This window comes from Hemitrygon akajei, chromosome 28 (genome assembly GCF_048418815.1).
Source record: "Hemitrygon akajei chromosome 28, sHemAka1.3, whole genome shotgun sequence".
Lineage (NCBI taxonomy): Eukaryota > Metazoa > Chordata > Chondrichthyes > Myliobatiformes > Dasyatidae > Hemitrygon > Hemitrygon akajei.
Genome location: NC_133151.1, coordinates 33,426,417 through 33,448,442, shown reverse-complemented (window position 1 = coordinate 33,448,442; position 22,026 = coordinate 33,426,417). Strand labels below are relative to the sequence as shown.

At 44.4% G+C, this 22,026-nt stretch overlaps 1 protein-coding gene and 1 non-coding gene across 2 annotated transcripts in view; both read right to left on the bottom strand.

Annotated features, from left to right (window-relative positions):
* Positions 1 to 22,026, bottom strand: part of LOC140717809 (uncharacterized) — an 845,297-nt gene that overhangs the window by 322,913 nt on the left and 500,358 nt on the right. The window lies entirely within an intron of this gene.
* trnas-aga (transfer RNA serine (anticodon AGA)) lies at positions 18,262 to 18,343 on the bottom strand. Its single transcript has one exon. It is a non-coding gene; the product is annotated as a tRNA-Ser (tRNA).

Below are 22,026 nucleotides of genomic sequence, written 5' to 3'. Positions count from 1 at the left end.
GCAGAAACCTGAAGGCGCACACTCAGTAATTCAGGAACAGCTTCTTCTTCTCTGCCATACGTTTCCAAAATGGACATTGAATCCATGAACACTACCTCACTTTTATAATACATATTTTTGTGTCTTTGCGCTATATTTCATCGTTTAAATATGCATAGATACTTAATGTTTTTGTTTTACTTTTTTCATTTCTATGTTATCATGTATTGGATTGAACTGCTGCTGGTAAGTAAACAAATCAGAATCAGAATCAGGTTGATTATCACTGGCATGTATCGTGGAATTTGTCAACTGAGCAGCAGAAGTTCAATACAATACATAATATAGAAGAAAAAATAAGAAAATAATAATTACAAAAATAATAACTGACGAAATCAATTACAGTATACGTGTTTAGAACAGATAAAAATCGTACAAAAACAGAAAAAATATATTTTGAAAAAATCATGTAGAGTCCGAGGTTTCAATGCCCATTTCGGAATCGGATGGCAGAGACTAAGAAACTGTCCCTGAATCGCTGAGTGTTTGCCTTCAGGCTTCAGAACCTCCTACCTGATGGTAACAGTTTTCAAATTTCACAACACATGCCGGTATAATAAACCAGATTCTGGTTCTGATACAAGGGATTATTGATCAGTCTGGTGAGTAGGCTGAGGAATAGTAAGTGGTGCTCAGTCCCGATGAGAGAGGTGTGGCAACTTGTGAAGTCATATCAGAGGAGGATTTTGTGAACACAGCCTGGTCTGTCACTGAAACATTCTTCTACTCCATTGCCTCTGCTGCATTGAATGAGGCCCAGGGAAAGCAGTTAACTTCATCAGAAACCCTTCCCACCCCTGTCATTCTCTCTTCTCACACCTCCCATTGGGTAACAGACAAAAAGGAGTGAGAAGACCCCAAAAGCAGGATCAAAGCCAACTTCGGTCCTACTTTTACAGTTCCTAAAAGCAGTATTCATACCCACTTTCGAAGATTTCATGATTTTTTTTATAACATTAATTCGCTGTGTTTAAATTTGGTTTTTTTCACACTGAATAACAGAAAGACTATTTCGTGTCAAAATGAAAATGATATCTACAAAGTGATAAAACGAAAATAATCCATTGTATGAGTATTCACCCCCTTTAATATGACACACCAAATCATCACTGGTACAGCCAATCCGTTTTAGAATTCATGTAATTGGTTAAATGGAGATCACCTTGTGCAGCCAGGATGTTTCAATTACACCAGGACCAATTGCTGCAGCGTCAGAGTCCTGGGAAAAACTGCACCATGAAGACAAAAGAACACTCCAAGCAACTCGGTGAAAAGGTTATAGAAAGGCAAAAATAAAACTGATGAAGCACCCAGACAATAGTTGTATGTGCAGTCTCTCCCATCTCGGCACTGAAGTTTGTAAATCCTTCCGAGTTATCATAGGTCTCTTGGTGGCCTCCATCTCACTCCACTTCTTGCACGATCTCTCCTTTTTTGAGGACAGTTTTACAGCTGTGCCTTATTCTTTACAGTTTTTGATGATTGTTTTAACTATACTAGTTTTAACTGTACTGTGACTTGGAAATATTCTTGAATCCATCTCCTGACTTATGATTTACAATAACCTTTTTTCACAGAATTGACGATTCTCGTGGTCTACTGTTCTGTGATCAAGGGAAATAGACGGGATTTAAATAAACTTCGGAAAGATGCCTTTCACTACGTTTCAAAGTGAATGTGACAAACAACGATCATCTTTACAAAAGCAAGGAAGAGCTGGAGTCAGTAGGCAGGACGTCAACGTACATATATATCACCATATAGAATTTTGAGATTAATTTTCTTGTCTACTTAACAAATCAATAGAATTTTAGCTGTTATCTATTCGATAGATAATAACTATAACAGAATCAATGATAAACCGACCAACTAGCGCGCTCAACCAGCGTGAAGATGGCAACAAACTGTGACAATGCAAAAAGAAGAAATAATAATTAATCAAGCAATAAATATTGAGAATATGAGATGAAGTGTCCTTGAAAGTAAGTTCATTGATTGTGGGAAAATTTCAATGATGGGGCAAGTAAAGGCAAGTGTATCTAACTGCTTTGGCTCAAAAGTCAATGTAAGCAGGCTGTTTAAACTTTCTCAACTGCGGCCTCAGTATCTCTCATCAGCCAGGGTTCCTGAAACTTGCTCGCCTTTTCCTTTACCCTACAAGAATCATACAGGTTCTGAACACCTGACACCACACATTTAAAGGACTTCCACTTCGCCCAACCTTGATCGTTCTCCCTTCATACCTGCATTCTTTATATCCTGGAACATTGAGCTGTCCATCCTGCCCTCCCTCAGACATGATTCTGTTGTGGCTCTGATAGGACCATAAGAAATAGGGGCAAACTTAGGCCATTCAGCGAAATCCAGGTTGTTCCACCATTCCGTGATGGCTGATTCTTTTAACCCTCTTCACACCATTCTCTTGCCTTTTCCCCACAATCTGCTAATCCACAGAGTAATCAAAAACCTATCGACCTTCGTCTTATACTGAATGGCTTCGCCTCCACAACTGTCTGCGGCAATGAATTCTAGTTTCACTCCCAACTTTGTAAGCAGTTCCTCTTCACTTCCGTTCTAGATGGAGAACCGACTATTCTACAACTGACACTCTGGTCCTCGACACCTCCACTATAGGAAACATCCTCTCCACATCGACTCTATATAAGCCTTCCAAAATTCAAGAGGTGTCAATGAGACCTACCGAATTCTAGTGAACTCCACTGAGTACAGGCCTTCAGCCATTAATCATTCCTCAAACATTAAGACATTAGTTTCTCCACTCAAGCTCATATGTCTCGTTTGGGCCCTCTCCAATGCCATTTTATTAGATAAGTGGCGCATAACCGCTCATAGTCCTGCAAGTGGGGTCTAACCGATTATTTGGAAACCTGAATGTAACATTTTACATCGCTATACTTGTCGTCTTGAGATGAATGCTAATGTTTGATTTGTCTTCCTTATCACCAACTCATTCTGCAAGTTATACCTCCTACAGGAGGATTCCCAATTCTCTTTGCACCTCGTATTTTTTTTGATTATTTTTATTTTTAACGGGCTTGAAAAGTAGTCTTTATCAATACTACTTATATGCACGACAATACAGTTCCCTGCATTGTATTCCACCTTCCATTTTTCCCCATTCACCCAAACTGTCTGTCCTTCAGCAGATTCCCCGTTTCCTCCACGCTACCTGTCCTCCATCTGTACTAGCATTGACTGCAAACTTCACCACACAGCCGTTAATTCTGTCACCCAAATCATTGACCTATACATAAAAGGAAGAGATCCAGCAATCCCCAGAGTCAATCACACCTGAGTTCATCCACGTGACCTGTCAAGACTCTTACAAAGCAGCAAATGCAGTTTGAACCAATTGTATTTCCTTTCCTTTGTCTGTCTTCCGGTCTATCCTGTTGACTAAAATTGCTGTTATTGGCAAAAGTATTATCTCGTGCTCAGGGTCACACTGGCCGCCATCCCATTTACACTATGCTGAGCATCACTCTCAAATCTACAGGATATTGGGCCCTCTCCAGTTCAGGTGTAACCCATCTCTTGTGTGCAAGTCTGACCACCACAGAAGAAATTGCAGTGACCCAACAACTTCAATCTTGCCCCGGCCTCAGCTCCTCAGTCAAATATTCAACTGAATCATCATTCTACAAACGTATTTATATCTTCACAAATATTTCTTACAGGATGTAATTCGGAGATTACTATTTCTGAAGTTGTGCATTTTAAGTTCCTTCCTAATTCTCTCTGCTCACTGTGTACAAGTTATATGCTTTCAAATCATTCCCTCTCCCATACCATCATCATTCAAAACGTGTACATGTGAGGGCAGCATCCACTGAGGGCCCTGCTCTGTTCGAGTCCGTCTCCTGTCTCTCCTGGTGGTCACAAAACTTATCAACATTCTTCACCTTAGGTGTGACAATCTCACTAAAGGATCTGGCTTGACTGTTCTAGATGAGCCGAACTACAACTGGTGCATGTCCCTCATGTGACTTTACAGGAGACACTGACCGACTTCCTGATTTGCCACATCCTGAGGCAGAGTATGTCACTGGCATTACTGCCACTCTTGCTGCTCCAATCGGGAGAGAGATTCTGAAAAAAAATCCTCTTGAATTTCATGTCCTAGAGTACACCACTTCATATGCCATTCCTCTGCCCACATTTCCAGCTGCTCTGTGTTCCGCGAATAACTTGGCAATCTTCCTCACTATCGACAACTGAACCAAATCTTTGTGTCACCTATGTAGATTCCTGGTTTGTCACTATAGTCTTGTTAAACAAGTGAATAATATTGGCTCATCTGCCGTTCTCTGCAGCAACATGTGTAATTAAAATTTGACAACAAAGATCCCTGTGAAAGCCCCAGCAATCTGCAATCTTGCCCCATTCACTCTATAACCTGGAATTACTTCTACCCAGTCATGGTGAGTTGTCCAACTTCGTGTTCTCTGAGAGTTCCAATGTTCCCGGCAACTTGTTAGTAATGTGCCTGGATTATCAGCGTATCCTTCCTGGTGGTTATTTCGGCCATCACTTTCAGGTTGGTGAATACCGACGTGAAATATTCATTTGGTGATGTGGTCACTTATTCCGGCTTCAGACATGCTTTCACTCCATCACCAGTAAGTTGTCTACATTCCTGTTTTCGCTGTCGCGTCCCTTTTGTTTTTAATGTATGTACAATGTATTCTCTCCAGGCTTGCTCATCAACATCAATCCGTCTTCCCTACCTTCATTCAGCACTGCAGATTATTTGTTTAATTTGCATATTGCTGCATATTCATCAAAAACATTGTCAAATTTCCACTTTCTAAACTTTCCTTAACTTTATTTTTTTTATTTTTGACTCCATTTGCAAAATCTCAGATAATACAATAATGATAGTTCTGGATTCTTTTCGTTCTCCCTCACATAAGCCATTTGAATTTTGAACCACTCGGCCTTAAATAACTCTCACAAGTCAGGTGTGAGATACAGCTGCTCCCGTTCTCTGCTGTCCCCAGGTCCTGCCTGACATAGTTCTCATTAGCTTATAACACACTGAAAATGCTGGAGGAACTCAGCATCTATGGAAAATAGTAACCTGTCAAGATTTCTGGCTGAGGCCCTTTAAGAAGACTGGAAAAAAATAGATGCGAGGCCAGGATAAGAAGATGGTGGTAGGTGAGCATTAAACATAATGTGGTATGTGATCATTAACTTGCTGTTAGTTAAGTAAATCCCCCCAAGATCGTGTCCTTCTTTGAACATGACTGTTATCAAAATGGTCTCTCACTGAGATTCATGAATTGCAAGGGTCATTTCGCTTTGGAAGGTCTCTTAATAGTCTCTGAAGCATCTGCATTTACCACGATCCTTCGCTGTAAATTCCACACATTTTCAGTGTTTAAAAGTTATCCTCCGGCATTCCCACACCCCTACACTTTTCTCCAATCACCTTAGAATTATGCGTCCTTGTTTTAGCGACTTCCACATTGGGACACATTCCCTGGATGTCCCCTCATTTGATGCCTCCTATCATTTTGTATACATTGATCAAGTCACCTCTCATCCTGCTTCCTGCCAAAGAGAAAAGCCCTATGTTACTCCACCTATTATCACATTGTATTTTCGGAAAAGTTCAATTTTCAAAATAAATTTTCCGTCAAAGTACAAAGGTTACCATATATATTTTGATGCGGACATGCACAGTAAATACAAAGAAACACAAGGAAGTCAATGAAAAACTGCACTCATCAAAGCCTGTTAAAACACCAATGTAGAAGAGACCACAAAGAGAATAAATTGTGTAAGTAAACAATAAGCAAAGTAAAGTGATAATAAATATGCAGTAACTATCAAGGTCATGAGCTGCAGTTTCTTGATGCGTTGAGTGACATTATCCCCTTCCAAAGCCTAATCGTTGAGGGGTAATAGTTATTTCTCAGACCGGTGCTGTGCGGCATGAAACTCTTGTAACTCCTTCTTGTTGGCAGCATGGAGAAGAGAGCATCGGCTGGATGATGGAATCCCGGATGATGGATGCTGCTTTCCCATACCAGGTCCCCCTGTAGATGTTTTCAGTAGCGAGGACGGCGTTAACTATGACTGGACTGGCTGCATCCACAAATTTTCAATTGTTCACTTTCTTTCAAGTGCTTTGGTTGTTCCAGTGTCTAACGGTAGCGTACAGGACCGTATGCTCACTGGACAGAGCTGTGAGTTTTATTGCTCTGTGTCCTGGTAGTGATGGTCTAGATATTGTAAAGTTTACTGACCCTGTAGTCAAATGTTGACATCTCTTGAGCAGTCACATATGCAGGGCACGTTTATACCAGAGACAGACCATTCCCGTCCCTTGCTGCACGAGCCAGATGTTGTTAAGTCCTCTGTTTTAACAGTACGATGCCGGCAGTTTAAACATCATATTTAACTGCATGTTGTCTGTGTCTCCCAATGTACTAAATTCCGCAAAAGAACTTACCCATCAAAATGGTTAGAGAGACCTAACAACACTTCCTCTTTAGTATCAATACTCCAGAGAACATATCCATACCATCTTTATCGTCATGCTTTCCTCCTTGTCCTTTTTCTTAGTGAACATCAGTATTCATTTTCCAACTCGCATTCTAACTCTGATTCCGGGCATAAACTCCCACCTTTGTCCTCGGGTGGTCGGTCCTGTCCTCTCCCCAGTATACTGTTGTTTTCTGTCAGCATAAGATGCCTTGAGATTCTCAGTGATCCTCCTGAATGAGGACATTTCCTGGTAACTCTTCACTCTCCTGATTCACTGTGTGACTTGTTTCTCGCTTTCTGTATGTTCCTCCATGACCCTGTAAAATTTCACCTACCTCACCCTTTCCTACGACTCCTCTTACATCTTTAAACACATACCATATTTGTCATCATCCTAAGTTCCTGACCATCCCTGTCCTTCTCTACTCTCCTCATAGGGACAGTGAAATACTAATTTCTGACCGGCTGGACAATACATGACTCTCACATGTCAGACGTCAGCTAACTTCAGTTCTATCCAGTGACAACCAGTAACATCAGCTCCCAGACAACTCTCTATGACACCTGCACAAGTCTTGAATAAATTTACAATCATCGACATGCAGATCTTAATAATAACCATCTGAAACTCTCCAGAATTAAGATCCCTAAGTCTTCCCAAATAAATATCAATAATCTTGCTAGGTTCATTTCCCAATTCCAAACTAAGTATGGTTCCATTCCTGGTGGACCATGTACTTACTGTTTCTGGAAAACTTCCTGAACACACCAAACAAGTAATGCCCCATCTGCCCAATGCTACTTACTGACCTGTAGCTCTGGATCCCAGCACCCACTCCACATGCCAAACGTTAAAACATCGTCAAGGTGGCTCCAGCAAGCTTCACTGTGGGAATATTACCTCCCATTCACTGTAATTAGTCGCTGGTACACCAGTTCCACTTATCCTGGAACAGAGCTCAATGGTCTGTGTTCCTGATGCCCTCCCCCTGCACCAAATTGTTAGCCACGCATTGAAGTGTACCAGCTTAGCATTTCTTACCTCGCATGAATCTAGCACCTGAAATAATCCTAAAATCACCACCCGAGAGTTTATAATTCCCGAACTTTCTGCCCTACTCCTTAAATACCCTATGCAGGGACTTCTCTCTCTGTTGTTAGTTCTAATAAGGATTATGACATTTGGCTGTTCACCCTACCCTTTCAGAATGGCCCGTACCTTCTTTGAGACATCGTTAGCCATGGCATGATTGGATAACGCATCATTCTGCAATCTCACTCATTTACACACAAACACCTGCTTCTGCCCCCGCTGCAGTGCTTGCTACATGTGATTCATATCTTTCCATCCCTGTGTATTTTTGTGCTTTCTTATAGCCTGTCTGTAACGAACATTGTTTGAAAATTCATTCATTGTATTCTTCTTTGATTCAGCTCAGGCAATTTACTTACGCATTCACAAACAAAGGAGACTGCACACGTGTTGAAATCACACAATTTGTTAGAATATACGATTTTAACATAGAGCAAAAAAAACCAAATGTCTACAGTTGTAGCTGTGCATAATTCAAAGTAATGCTTATCATCCACTAAGCAAGCCGATCTCTGTGAAAGAGTGGAACCACAGATCCGGCAATGTTACACAGCCTGCTTTCTTTCAATCATCTATCTATCTATCTATCTATCTATCTATTTATCTATCTATCTATCTATCTATCTATCTATCTATCTATCTATCTATCTATCTATCTATCTATCTATCTATCTATCTATCTATCTATCTATGTATCTATCCCTCTCTCCCTTTCCGTCTCCCCCCTGTCTCTCTCTCATCCTCTCCCTCACTCTATCTCCCTCACGATGTCTTAGTCGTCTCACTCTCTCGCTCTTTCTCGCTCATTCTATTTTATCTGCCTCTTCCACACACTCATTCCCACACGCTCATTCTCGTGACATCTTCCTCGTGCCCTATCCCTCGCGCGCTCTCCCTCACGCCAACTCCCTCGTGCGCTCCCCCCTCGCGATGTCTCCTTCTGTTGCTCTCCCAAGAGCTCATCATCGCCCGCACAATCTCCATCACGCCCTCTACGTCACACCCACTCTACTGTCATTTCCATGCACCCTCTTCCTCAAGTGCTGTCCTGCGTGCCCTTTCCACGCGATGCCTCATTCGCTCTCTCCTTCGCCCCCTCCGCCCTCGCGCTGTCTCCTGCTCGCGCTCATTTTCTCTATCTCTCTATCTCTCACAGAGAGACAAGTGAACGTAACGGTACTTGGCTTGTTACATTGCCCGGTAAAGAGATATAAAGAACCAGCAGAAATAAACACACCTGGAGTCTGCCGTTATAAACTCTATTTTATTGGCAACGACGTGATAAAGTGATATAAAACAAGATAAGATAAACAGGTTAGCAGAGTACATGCATATATAAGTGAGTAAATAGCATATATAGTTCCCAAGCTTCCCCAGTTCAGCAGATTAGGTGAGACAGTCTTACGGTGGTATGGTAAGCAGTCAGTTCAGTTCTGGAATTTGATTTGAGTAGAGTTGGAGAGAGAGAGAGAGAGAGAGAGAGAGAGAGAGAGAGAGAGAGAGAGAGAGAGAGAGAGAGAGAGAGAGAGAGAGAGAGAGAGAGAGATAGAGAGAGGTTTTGTCTTTCCATTGCCGATGCAAATGCCGATCTTCCACGTCGTCTACCTGCTCCCGAAACTTATCAAAGTTACCGACTTGTGACAAAAAGGGGACCGTCTTCTGTGGTGGAGTTATCAACCCAGGCCAGGGTTAAACGCACCGATAGCTCCCAACCTGTCACTGTTTTGCCCACACTGTGAGCAAAAGCCCCACCCTTGTCGTGGGCACACAAAGCTCAACAGTGTCCTCCTTGCCTCTGGCGTCCTGTGCCGTGTGTGTCTGATTAAAAAGCCAATTGACATTGTATATATCACACATGCGGAACATGATCTGACCAGCATATAGTTCCGCATTAGTCAGAATTTCTCTCCCTCTGTTGCTGAAACAGCGCACACTCTGTCCGCTCCCTCTCTCTCTTTTTAAAGGAATGGTCCACTTTAGAATAATCGTTCAGATCTCGTCACAGTCTTAACTGTAAAACAGGAAAATTCGCTTACAGGAAGATAGTTCGGTTTGGCAGTGAGAAGGAAAACCTACATATAGAGAAGGATGTGGGGGACAAAAAGCAAAGGAAAGGACGAGTTTTGACGGGAGCAGGACTGGTTGAATCAGACGAAAATATGCTCCAAGATCAGTCAGTTTTGTCAGAACCGGGAAGCAGGGAAACAGATTCGAAACAAGCATCAATTTATCAGGGCGGGACATGAGGTGCAAAGGTGATTTATCTGGGATGATGAGGCCAGTGATGCCTCTCCATCCCAGACAGTAACTCTGAGGCAACACACACAGAATGGAAAAGAGTAAACAATTGTCAGGACTCTGATGAAGGGACTCGGCCCGAAACGTCGACAGTTTAACCTTTTCCATAGATGCTGCCTGGCCTGCTGAGGTCCTCCAGCATTTTGCATGAGGAAAAGTGAAATGATTCGACGTTTCGTGGCGAGACTCTTCAACTGGATCTGACTTTATGTGTGTTGTTTAGTATTTCGAGCGAATGCAGATTGTCTCATGTTTGTATTGTTCCCCTGTTCATCACATTGTTTCCATTTACCCACAAGTGGGGGGATAGAATAGGGAATATGTAGGCAGCTGAGTTGTAATACTTTTCAGCATTTATTTCTAACGTTTCATCAGTTTCAGAATCATATTCACTGGGTATTTCACCGCATTCTTCAGTTCATCTCGGAATTTGCTCTGAGTGAGGGCGTAAATACACGTGTTGTTGCAGGAACTGAGAGCCCTCAGTATGCCCGCTGTGTGTTTTGTGATGTAAAGGGAATCCGTGACAGAAAAACCAAAACTCATTTGAATCCGTTTATAGATAGTATATGCCACCTGTGTGCCCCACAATAGTATGAAACTACCGGTTATGCTGAAGAGCAAAACGATGGATTTGTGTCGGCTCTCCATCTCCCGGTCCTTGTCATTCTCTCCACTCTTTTGTCCCCGGAGCCCCCTGCGGGCTCGACTGGCCGCTAGAATCCGCCTGACAGTCAGAATATTCAACAACAAAATCAGGAGGAATGGGACACAAGTGGTTAAAATGCGATCAATTATTTGAAAAGCGGCCCATGAGGCAGATTTTCTGAAGCTCCGTGTAAGAACACAAGACCAGGGAACACCATCAATTATTTCTCTAGGCTTGTATACAAAGACCCAGGGGACAGTCTCCAAACAGGCCAGAACACTCACTGTCCCGATCACCACAGCTGCCATTCTCTCGGTGCAATATTTTGTTTTGAGCTTCTCACAGCAAATAGCCACAAATCGATCGACGGTGAAAGCGACAGTCAGCCAGACTGAGGTCGCAGTGCTAGCAGAAATCAACCATTCAACTAGTTTGCACACAGGAGTGATTCGCAGGAATGATCGGGGAAAATAAATCCGAACAGTCCACCTCAGCAGCGGATCCGAGATAACGACCAGCAGATCGGCCGCTGCCATTCCCACCAGGTAGCGAGTGACACATTTGGAGAGACCGCACTTTCCCCGGGACAGGATCACAATCGCCACCAAATTCGCTGGAAGAAAGACAGGGAACAGCAAGTTGAGAAAATACTGGGCAGAAGCCAATGCAGCAGTTTGAGTGGATCCTGTAATATTTCTACTTTATTGTTGCATTTAGCGGTGGGAGGGTCGAGAGAGGACGCAGAGCTGGCGGAGACAGAGAAGAGTTTACACAGTAAAATAAAGTCAAGTGATCTGAATACGGATTACTTACTGATGAGCAAAATGTGAAGTGGCGGCGGAAAGCTAAAATTGGGTAACAACCGCCTCAGAGTCAATACTGGATCGAACATTTTCTAGCTCCGCGTCTCGCCTGGATGAAATGAATAAATCCGGAAATTATAGCGGGATCCTTCCAATAGACAATTATCATCTTCAATGGCGATCCCTGTCAGCGACATAACAGCCGAAAAACGGAACAAAACCAGGAAATGCTGGAAACTCTCACCCAGGCAAAACAGAATATGTGGAAAAAACAATTTATGTATCTCTCCTCAGAACTGTTTCAGAGAGACCCCTGACACCAGTGTTGACTGATTTCTCTTTCAATAAAAGCTGCTTCGGTCTCAGTGTTTCCAGCATTCCCCGAGTTTGTTTACTTTTCCAGAATTTGCCAGATCACTAACTTTACAACAGAGCATTGACTGATTCCAACAGACACAGCGGAATCTGACACAACCTCGCAGTCTCCCAATGAATCCATCACAATGAAGCAGGGAAGAGGAATTCCACCTTGGTCCCATTGTCAGATGTCTGTAATAATGTCAGTTGTAGATATAATACAAAACGTTTCACAATATTGATAACTATGAAGCACCATGACTTTTGTGTTAATTGACTCAACATCGACTTCATTGTGCTGTCCATCATCTGCTTTATATTCAGTCATATCGCAGACATTTACTAAAAATTCACAACGGTTTCGTGTTACAACATGGAACTCCTCACATTTGCTAAACTGTTAGCACAATCGACGGTTTGATTGTTGCTCCAAAGAAGACAATCACTCCCATTCAAATGCAGACGATGAATTGGCATAAGCTCCTCGGGCTGTATAAACACATTATTTGCAAACACATTGCAGCGACTACAAGACCAAAAGCAGAGAGTCGAACATCACATTATTAATCACAAACCGCTGGCAGAAACCTGCCTGATTCAATCAGTCCCACAGAAATTGGCCGATTCGCTGATTTCCTGAGGAAATTTGTTTTTAGATAGAAGTGCCAGCATCTATAGTCCCGCAGTTTCCACGTCATTCCTGAAATGCGGAATACCGGCACTGGAATGTGAGAATTTAAAGCAGCGGCAGAATCAAACACAATTTTGGAATTAAACTTCAACATCCACCCACGGCAGCTGACACTGCGGCTTACCGGGAATTCCAAACGCTGAAATACAAGGAGAGTAAACATCTCGAATCCGCCGGATGAGTGGATACACCATTTCATTGTGAATCTGTGATTTCTGTTGCTCTTCTATTCACAGTCCGGCAGATAGACGATGCATTCCAAACGGCCCTGATTTATACAGAGGATCTGTCTCCAGAGATACGTTTACACACCTCACTAACTTTCTTAGTCACAGTTGCCTGAACAAACACTTTAATTAAATACCATTGTCTCTGTTGTAAATATTGGGGCGATTGGAGACAAATACATCAAAACTGTTTGGCATATTAAGAGGAATTGACAGAGTGGACAGCCAGCGCCTCTTCCCCAGGGCACCACTGCACAGTACAAGAGGACATTGCTTTAAGATAAGGAGAGGGACGTTCAAGTGGGATTTTAGAGGAAGGTTTTTCACTGAGAGAGTGGTTGGTGCGTGAAATGCATTGCCTGACTGACTCAGTAGTGGAGGCAGATACAACGGTGAAATTTAAGAGACTACTAAATAGGTATATGGAGGAACTTAACTTGGGGAGGTTATATGGGAGACAGGGTTTGAGGGTCGGCAAAACATTGTGGGCTGAAGGGCCAGTAATGTGCTGTACTATGCTATGTTCTATGTTCTATTACCTCAGCAGCGTCTCTGGTGTAAACAGGCCGGTAGAGCCTTGTCACAAAACAGTTACACTTACATATTTCATCTTTTTGTTGGCCTATTATTCATCTCTGAACGGAGAGCAGCTGCACTGACCGATCTCTCTCTACCTCTGTCCCTGCAGTCTACCATTGTCTTTCAGTCCTTCAGATTCTTCCTGTTCACACACACACACACACACACACACACACAAATACAATTGCATTAATGTATTTCCATGCTATAGTGACTGTCCTGTTGTACATATTGTTTATTATGCTACTGTGGCGACCCACTCCCCAGCACACTCGAACCGGCTCACAAATCGGCGAGCGCCGGCATTGAGGCCAGTCCCAAAAAGGGCGCCAAGTCTGCTTCACCAGCAAGGGAAAAAGCCCGCGCGCGGGACGGGGCTGTGAATACGCACCCCCTACAGCATTCCCGCCCGGGGAGGGCGGGATCAGGAAGGCTTTAAAGCGAGGCCGCCAAGTTCGAATAAATCCTTTTTGCAACTGCAGCTCATCGACTACGTGTCGTTATTTCAGCTCTGCGTGTAGCACACCGCTACAATAGGTGACCCCGACGGCCCAAACGATAGTTGGGCCGAAGATGAACGACGCCGCATCTGTTCGTGCAGTTTCGGTAAAACTGCCAAGTTCTGGACGCTGCGACCTCACCAATGGTTCCAGCAAGCAGAATCCCAATTCCACATTCGGCAGATAACCTCGGATGCCACACGTTACTACTACGTGCTGAGCTCCCTCGACCAGGAAACAGCGGCCCAGGTTGAGGAGTTCATACAGTCTCCCCCGGCGGACGGCAAATACACGGAATTCAAAGCCCTGCTCATAAGGACTTTCGGACTCTCACGGCGCGAGCGAGCTGCCCACTTACTGCACCTGGATGGTTTGGGAGACAGACCGCTATCGGCTTTGATGAACGAGATGCTGTCCGTGGCCGGAGGAAACAAGCCCTGCCTCATGTTTGACCAGGCATTCCTGGAGCAGCTGCCCGAGGACAAACGCCTGCTGCTGTCCGACGCGGATTTCAGCGACCCCGGAAGGTGGCAGCCCGGGCGGACTTGCTGTGGAAAACCAAGAAGGAGAGTGGGGCGTCCTTCGCACAGATCCCCAGGCCACGCTCCCAGCTGCAGACAAGACCAGGCCCGGCAGCAGAGCCCACTAATCCCAGATGGAGGGGTAAGGAGACCAACAAACAATGGTGCTTCTACCACCAGCGGTGGGGCGCAGAAGCCCGCCGCTGTAGCCCGCCCTGCAAGTTCCCGGGAAACGCCAGTGCCAGCCGCCGCTGATGGCTACGGAGGCTGGCCAGCGGGATAGCCTCCTGTATGTGTGGGACAAGCGGTCGGGCCGCCGTTTTTTGGTCGACACCGGAGCCGAGATCAGCGTCTTACCTCCGACGAGTTACGACACCCGCAACAGGGCACCGAGACCCACCCTGAGGGCCGCAAACGTTAGCACAGTAAGGACCTACAGCACCCGTATGGTGCAGCTACAGTTCGTCTCCAGCCAGTTCGCGTGGGAATTCACACTGGCCGCTGTAGCCCAACCGCTCCTGGGCGTGGATTTTTTGCGGGCTCACAGCCTACTGGTCGACCTGCCCACGGAGAGACTGGTCCACGCCGAGACTTTGCAAACGTTCTCCCTGGGTGAAGCCCAGTTGCCAGCCCCACACCTGGACTCTATCACCCTGACCGACAACGACTTCACCAGAGCCCTGGCGGATTTCCCTTCGGTTCTGGCACCGCAGTTCACGGCAGCCATGCCCAGACACAGCGTACAGAACCACATCCCGACACAGGGACCACCTCTCCACGACCGTGCTCCAAGCCTTCTCCCGGGTAAGCTCCGACTGGCGAAGGAGGAGTTCAAGAGGATGGAGGAATTCGGGATCATACGGATGTCCGACAGCACATGGGCCTCCCCCTTGCACATGCTGCCCAAAGCATCAGGGGGCTGGAGACCATGCGGCGACTACTGCAGGCTGAACGACGCTACAATACCGGAACGCTACCCTGTGCAGCACATTCAGGACTTTGCAGCAAACCTGCACGGCGCACAGATCTTCTCCAAGGTGGACCTCGTCCGGGGATACCATCAAATCCCGATGCATCCGGACGACGTCCCCAAAACGGCACTCATCACTCCTTTCGGCCTTTTCGAGTTCCTCCGCATGCCGTTCGGCCTAAAGAATGCCGCCCAGACGTTTCAGCGGTTAATGGACGAGATGGGAGGCGACCTGGACTTTGGTTTCATTTATTTGGACCACATCCTCATAGCCAGCAGCAGTCGTCAGGAGCATCTGTCCCACCTCCGTCAACTCTACGCCCGACTGAGTGAATACTGCCTGACAATCAACCCGGCCAAATGCCAGTTCGGGCTCGACACCATCGAATTCCTGGGCCACAGGATTACTAAAGACGGGGCAACCCCTCTGCCCGCTAAGGTAGACGCATTCCGCCATTTCCCCCGACCCACCACAATCAAAGACCTTCAGGAATTCGGCGGTATGGTAAATTTCTACCACCAATTCCTCCCTTCAGCTGCCCGAATCATCCTTTTCCTCCTGATGTCGGGTAAGGGCAAGGACATTACCTGGGAAGAGGAGTCCGCCGCCTTCATTAAAATCAAAGAAGCCTTGGCAAACGCCGCGATGCTAGTGCACCCCAGAACGGACGTCACTACCGCCCTCACAGTGGATGCATCTAACACGGCAGTCGGTGGGGTTCTGGAACAACTCATCGAGGGTCGCTGGCAACCCCTGGCGTTTTTCAGCAAACACCCGCGACGACCTGAGCTCAAATAATGTGCTTTCGACCGGGAACAGTTGGCGCTATACCTGGCAATCCGGTATTTCAGGTACTTCTTGGAAGTTAGGCCCTTCACCGCGTTCACGGACCACAAACCGCTTACCTTTGCGTTTACGAAGGTGTCCGATCCCTTGTTAGATCAACTATCATCTCCCAGTTTTCAAACCTCCCCTTTTTCCAACATATCTACCTTCCATCCTCACCTGACCTCACCTATCACCTTGTAGCTTGAACACCTTCTCTTCCCCCGCGTTCTTATTCTGGCTTCTTCCCATTCCCTTTCCAGTACTGATGAAGGAACACGGCCTGACAGATCCATTTGTATTCCTCTCCATAGATGCTGACTGACCCGCTGAGATCCTCCAGTTTTTTGTGTGCGTTACTCTGATCCTTGTGCCAAACAATACCCATCTTGGACCGTCGCCCACCTGGTCTTTGACTCAGTTTCTTTTCTCTTCTTTCATTACCATAGTCTGCCGTGCTGGACGTTTCTCGCAGTTTTGTTGTTCATATAATATACAAATAAAAGTCTGGATTATAACAGTCACAGTCACTCACTGGGTCTCACCAGATCCGTGGCTTTTCTATTGCCCGATCACGTTCGCCCAACTTGTCTGAAGCTGAAAAATACCTTATTTTCTCTCTTTCCCAGTGGTGACGAATGGGTCTCCTCCTGAAACATTAAATTTGTTACCCTTTGTACAAATGTGACCGACGTGCGTGGACTTCGCAGTGGAGCAGCAAGTCGTTGCTTTATTTACCTTGCACGTTGATGTGAACAAGAAGTGAAACATCCCGGCTCCTGGGTTCACGAAACGACCCGGAGAGTCGCAGTGAGATACGTGAGGCAACCACCGGCCACTAGAGGGCACCGAGGGTCTGGGTCCTGTGCAGCAGCGCACAACACTTCCAAATTCAAAGTCAATTCATTCCCAAAGCAAAGATATGCCACCGTTAGATGCGTTTCCTTGCGGGGATTTACAGTAAGTGCAATGAAACAGAATATAATCATTGAAGGAGTGCACACAAGACGGACAATCAATTTAGAAAACTTAACAGACTGTTAAAATAAAAAAACGTAAAATAAAAATAATTATATAAAGTTAGCCAATGGGGGGAGCATCCCTCCATGGAAAACATCCGCATGTTCTGAGCAGACAAGATGTGAAGAAGGAAACGTGGAACGCTTGGCTGAGAGTTGGAGACCTCTTCCCAGAAACAGTGGGGTTCCTTGTGGCAATACAGGGCCAGGTGGTTTACCGAAAATTATTAGAAATACATAATAAACGTCCTACAGATTAATGACGATAAATACAGAAAATGACAAGAGCCACCAGGAACAATCCAACACATTACAGGATTGAGCAGCAGTTTAACTCAATCTGATTATTTAAACAGGGATAATCAATTGACAAACATCAGTCACCAAAATCTTGTTTTAAAATGCAAACTCATAAAAGACACCACACCATACTATAAATACAAACATGTAAATGCAATATCAACACCAACTCTCATCTCATAATCACTACACAATAGCATTAAACAGTTAGGACAGCAAACCAGTATTTCTGTAAATCTCCTGAAAGCCACTATACTATACGCCACTAGAATGGTCGGCAGTCCGTAGCTATTGAGGAATGAGTGTGCGTCAGTACGCCCGGACTTCAGGTTTTACCAGCTTGAGCTGAGAAAGTCATAATAATAATAACAAAGCAAAAATGTCGACAGCATGAAATGTCGAGTTTGAAAGTGAGTTGTGGAAACAGTCAGTGTTGGTGTGAGTGAAGTTGAGTTCAAGTGGCGATAACATAAATTTAAGCATGAAGTGCATTGGTGCCCTGTACGAGTTTCTGTTGGTTTGATCGTCGAAGTACAATATATTCAGTTTATGACAACATGAATGTAAGCAAGACAGGTCGTGGTAGTGTTCTGTTTTCTGTATGTGGATATATGTCTTTTTTAATGAATGTATTAGGGACAGCACCGAGCGCACAAAACGGACAGCAAAGGCCACTGGATCAACAGCGCCCCTGGATTGGTTGGAACGACCACTCTTTCGGATAACAGCCGAACAAAGGCCGCCTGAATACATGCGGAACACAGGGGATCTTCCTGGTTTTGCAGGCGGCGAACAGAGATCGGTGTTTCGACTGTTTTTTTTTAACAATCTGTATCCGTGGGAGAGATCAGGGAATCAAAACCGATATAAACACGTAGTCGGCAGGATTCGAACCTGCGCGGGGAAACCCCAATGGATTTCTAGTCCATCGCCTTAACCACTCGGCCACGACTACAAGTGCTCTAGTGTTCTTCCACCTATAATTTATATTACGGTAGAGTCAGCTAGAGTTATTTACAAATTAAACAATGGGATGTGTCATCAAAGACTATTAGATATCACGTCGGTTTAGCCAGTGATGTTTTGCAGAATCGATCGCTTTTGGAATAAAGTTTGGAACTGGGGTTTAAATGTTAATTTACATCCTTTGATGTGTATTACTTCACATGTTGTCATTGCTTTGCTCTTTGTTCTAGTGGTTACCCATGGTATTTTCCCCAGTGTGTGTTTTAGGGCAACTTTATTAACTTCAATGATTGCGAGCACCATGCCTTTACACATTTATTTTTGCTGATTTTGTTTGATTTCATACAGTTATATTGCGTTTCAATATAGAAACATAGCAAACCTACAGCACAATAAAGTTCCTTCGGTCCGCATGTTGTGCTGAACATGGACTTACTTTAGAAGTTACCTTGGATTACGCAGAGGACTCTATTTTTCTAAGATCAATGTACAAAATGTTCCTAAACTCCATATACCAATAATACTAATTCCCGTTAAATAGACAATGGACAATAGACAATAAGTGCAGAAGTAGACCATTCGGTACTTCGAGCCTGTACCGCCATTTTGAGATCATGGCTGATCATCTAACATCAATACCCGGTTCCTGCCTTGTCCCCATATCCGTTGATTCCCCTATCCATATGATACCTATCTAGCTCCTTCTTGAAAGCATCCAGAGAATTGGCCTCCACTGCTTTCCGAGGCAGTGTATTCCAGACGACCACAACTCTCTGGGAGAAGAAGTTTTTCCTTAACTCTGTCCTAAATAACCTACCCCTTATTTTCAAACCATTCCCTCTGGTACTGGATTCTCCCAGCATCTGGAACATATTTCCTGCCTCTATCTTTTCCAATCCCTTAATAATCTTATATGTTGCAATCAGATCCCCTCTGAATCAACTTAATTCCAGCGTGTACATGCCCAGTCTCTCTAACCTCTCTGCGTAAGACAGTCCTGACATCCCAGGAATTAACCTTGTGAATCTACGCTGCACTTCCTCTACAGCCAGGATATCATTACTTAACCCTGGAGATCGATGTACAGTATGGTATGAAATAAGGTACACTTATCATGTTTCTTCATGTTTTTGTTCGGATAATATTTCTATATCCTTATCTGTATTGTTAATATTGTCATGAATGCTGCTGTTCCTTCTGTGCCATATTCACTGAGACATATTAACAGTAATGTGATCCCCAGGAATTTCCGTGGATCGAAAAAGAGGAGATGTTGGCCACGGAGGATTTAAAATATGTAAAATAACATCGAACTCGAATGGCTCAAGGACAGTGGAAGCAGACAGATCAAGTGTCTTTGTACCAGCCATGTGCTTGGAAATGAAGATGTCATTTTGTGCTTTATATCTTCCATTTTGTGAGAGGAAATTTTCTGTTTTAAAGCAAACAGAAAGTTGCTTCAGGTCATCTGCGGGTTAAGAGATATTTTCCAAATTCGAAATTATTTGTGAGGTGTTTTTGATATAATATAACATGCAAATGTGTGAATGTTGGGGTCAATGCCTGTCAGGAGGGATTTAAACGGGTTTCTAACGGGAACAAAGAGCCATAAATTACCAATTGACGCTTACTATGAAGAGGGAAATAAATGGAAGCTGGCCTGGAGCAGAGATAACAAAAGGGAGAATTCAAGCCAATCAGATGACCGACGGCCAATGACGCTGGAATGGGACAATTGAATTGGAAAACATGAATATAGAAGTGGAAACTTCGAATGTGCTAGCAGTGATAACTCTTTCCTGAAACCCACCATCGCAAGGAAGATCCCCCAAGTCACTGACTGGGAGAAGAAAGGATCGATCACGTGGCCAACTGAGCTGCCTTAATTTGGTGATATAGTTGGGAAAAGTAGTCTGAGTGAATATTGGTGCAGAGGGAACAACAGAATTCTTGTTCTAACTTGCTGGCCCGGTGTTGACGTAGTTACGTTGCCGTTTATGCAGAGATAGAAAGGTGCGAGTCTTGATTATTTACAAGTTACAGAGTAAATTTCTAACCTTGTTCCATTGTTAACACTAGTAGGACTATCGATGGCCTGGAACAAAAATACTCTTTCAGATGCACTTCAGAAATTCCATTTCTTATCTTGCACAAAAAAAAAATGATCTGGTTAATTTTGCAGAAGTTGAAATGTCCGATCGTTGTAACCCTATCCACATGACATTTCTGTGTGATTTGCCAGCAGATCTGCTCCTCAATCTTCTACCAACTATGGAGAGAATCGCAGTATAACCCCAGCAAAAGTGGTTGTTGGTTATTATTTTATTTATTCCTAAACGGAACTCGCACCTACTAGGAGTGATTGATAGGTTCAATCTATCACTTAGATTGAACCTTAGACTTCCTTCTAAGGTAGAAGTCAGTTTTAGAAAATCTAACTCAATTATTTTTCAACATAGTACCCTCCTACATTTACACACTTAGTCCAGAGTCGTGGATCATACCGATCTTGGACCTCCAGAAAGTGTCCAAAGCAGGGGTGATTGATAAGTTCGTGGCCTGAGGTAGATGGAGATGAGTTATACAGGTCTCGTTGCATGCACACGCTGTTCAACTCTCTAAGTGATTGCGCAGAAAGTTAGAAGATAAAAGCTCATTGGGTGATTGATAAATTAGTGGCCTACGGTGGAATGAGATGAGATAATAACTTCAATCTTTCTGGGTTATCTCAAGTGTTGACCCGCTGATGCATGTAACGGGAGTTAAAAAATCATTTCCTTCTACCTTAAGCCACTAAATTATCAATCACCCCTGACGAGTTATTAACTTCGCACATTCTGAATAATCACTCAAAGAATTAACGTGCTTGTGCATGTAACGAGAGCTGTATAACTCAACTCCTCTACCGTAGGCCACGAACTTATCAATCACCCTCGTACAGATACATCGGCCTTTCTAAAGAACATGCACGATCAGGATTTGTTTTCTCATGTGCTGATGTGAGGCAGGCACCATTTGCAGACCTTCCGACTCTCTGAGAGTTCGGCTCTCACTCAGTCCGATCGCTGGTGAATGCTCATTGGCTGTTGTATAACTCCCTCTGTTTGAGGATGGCGATGCCAACTGGCCGCAATAAAACCTGCTGCAGAGTGAGGATTGATCCGACAGAGAGCAGCTCGGGGTCTATGGAATCACATGGAGCATGGGAGACGCTTCACTACTCGAAACTCCTGCAACATGGAGCGATAGTGGTATAGGGATGAGAATAGCTGCCTTTCAAGCAGCTCACCCAGGTTCGATTCCCGGCGATCGCCGTGTGTTGTGCCTGTTTTTCAGCACCTGCCTCACAAACGTCTCGGCCTGGAATCACTCAGCCACGTTACTTCTTTCTCTGTGAAATTAACATTTCTGTCCGTCGTTCGTCTGCCATTTTAGCCCAATGTTTCTCTTTCCGAATGTCTTACCGTCATTGTGTATTGGTCTCGCCCCATCAGAGATGTCCCCCTTTTCACTTCCCACCCAACCTCTCACCTTCTTTGACACTGAAAGTTATCTTCTTCTCTCACCATTTCTAATTGAGTGTCACGATCAGAATGGTTAATCCCGTTTCATCACTCACAAATATTTCTTGAGGTGATGAGTGTTTCTAGTATTCTCCGTTCAATCAGTTCA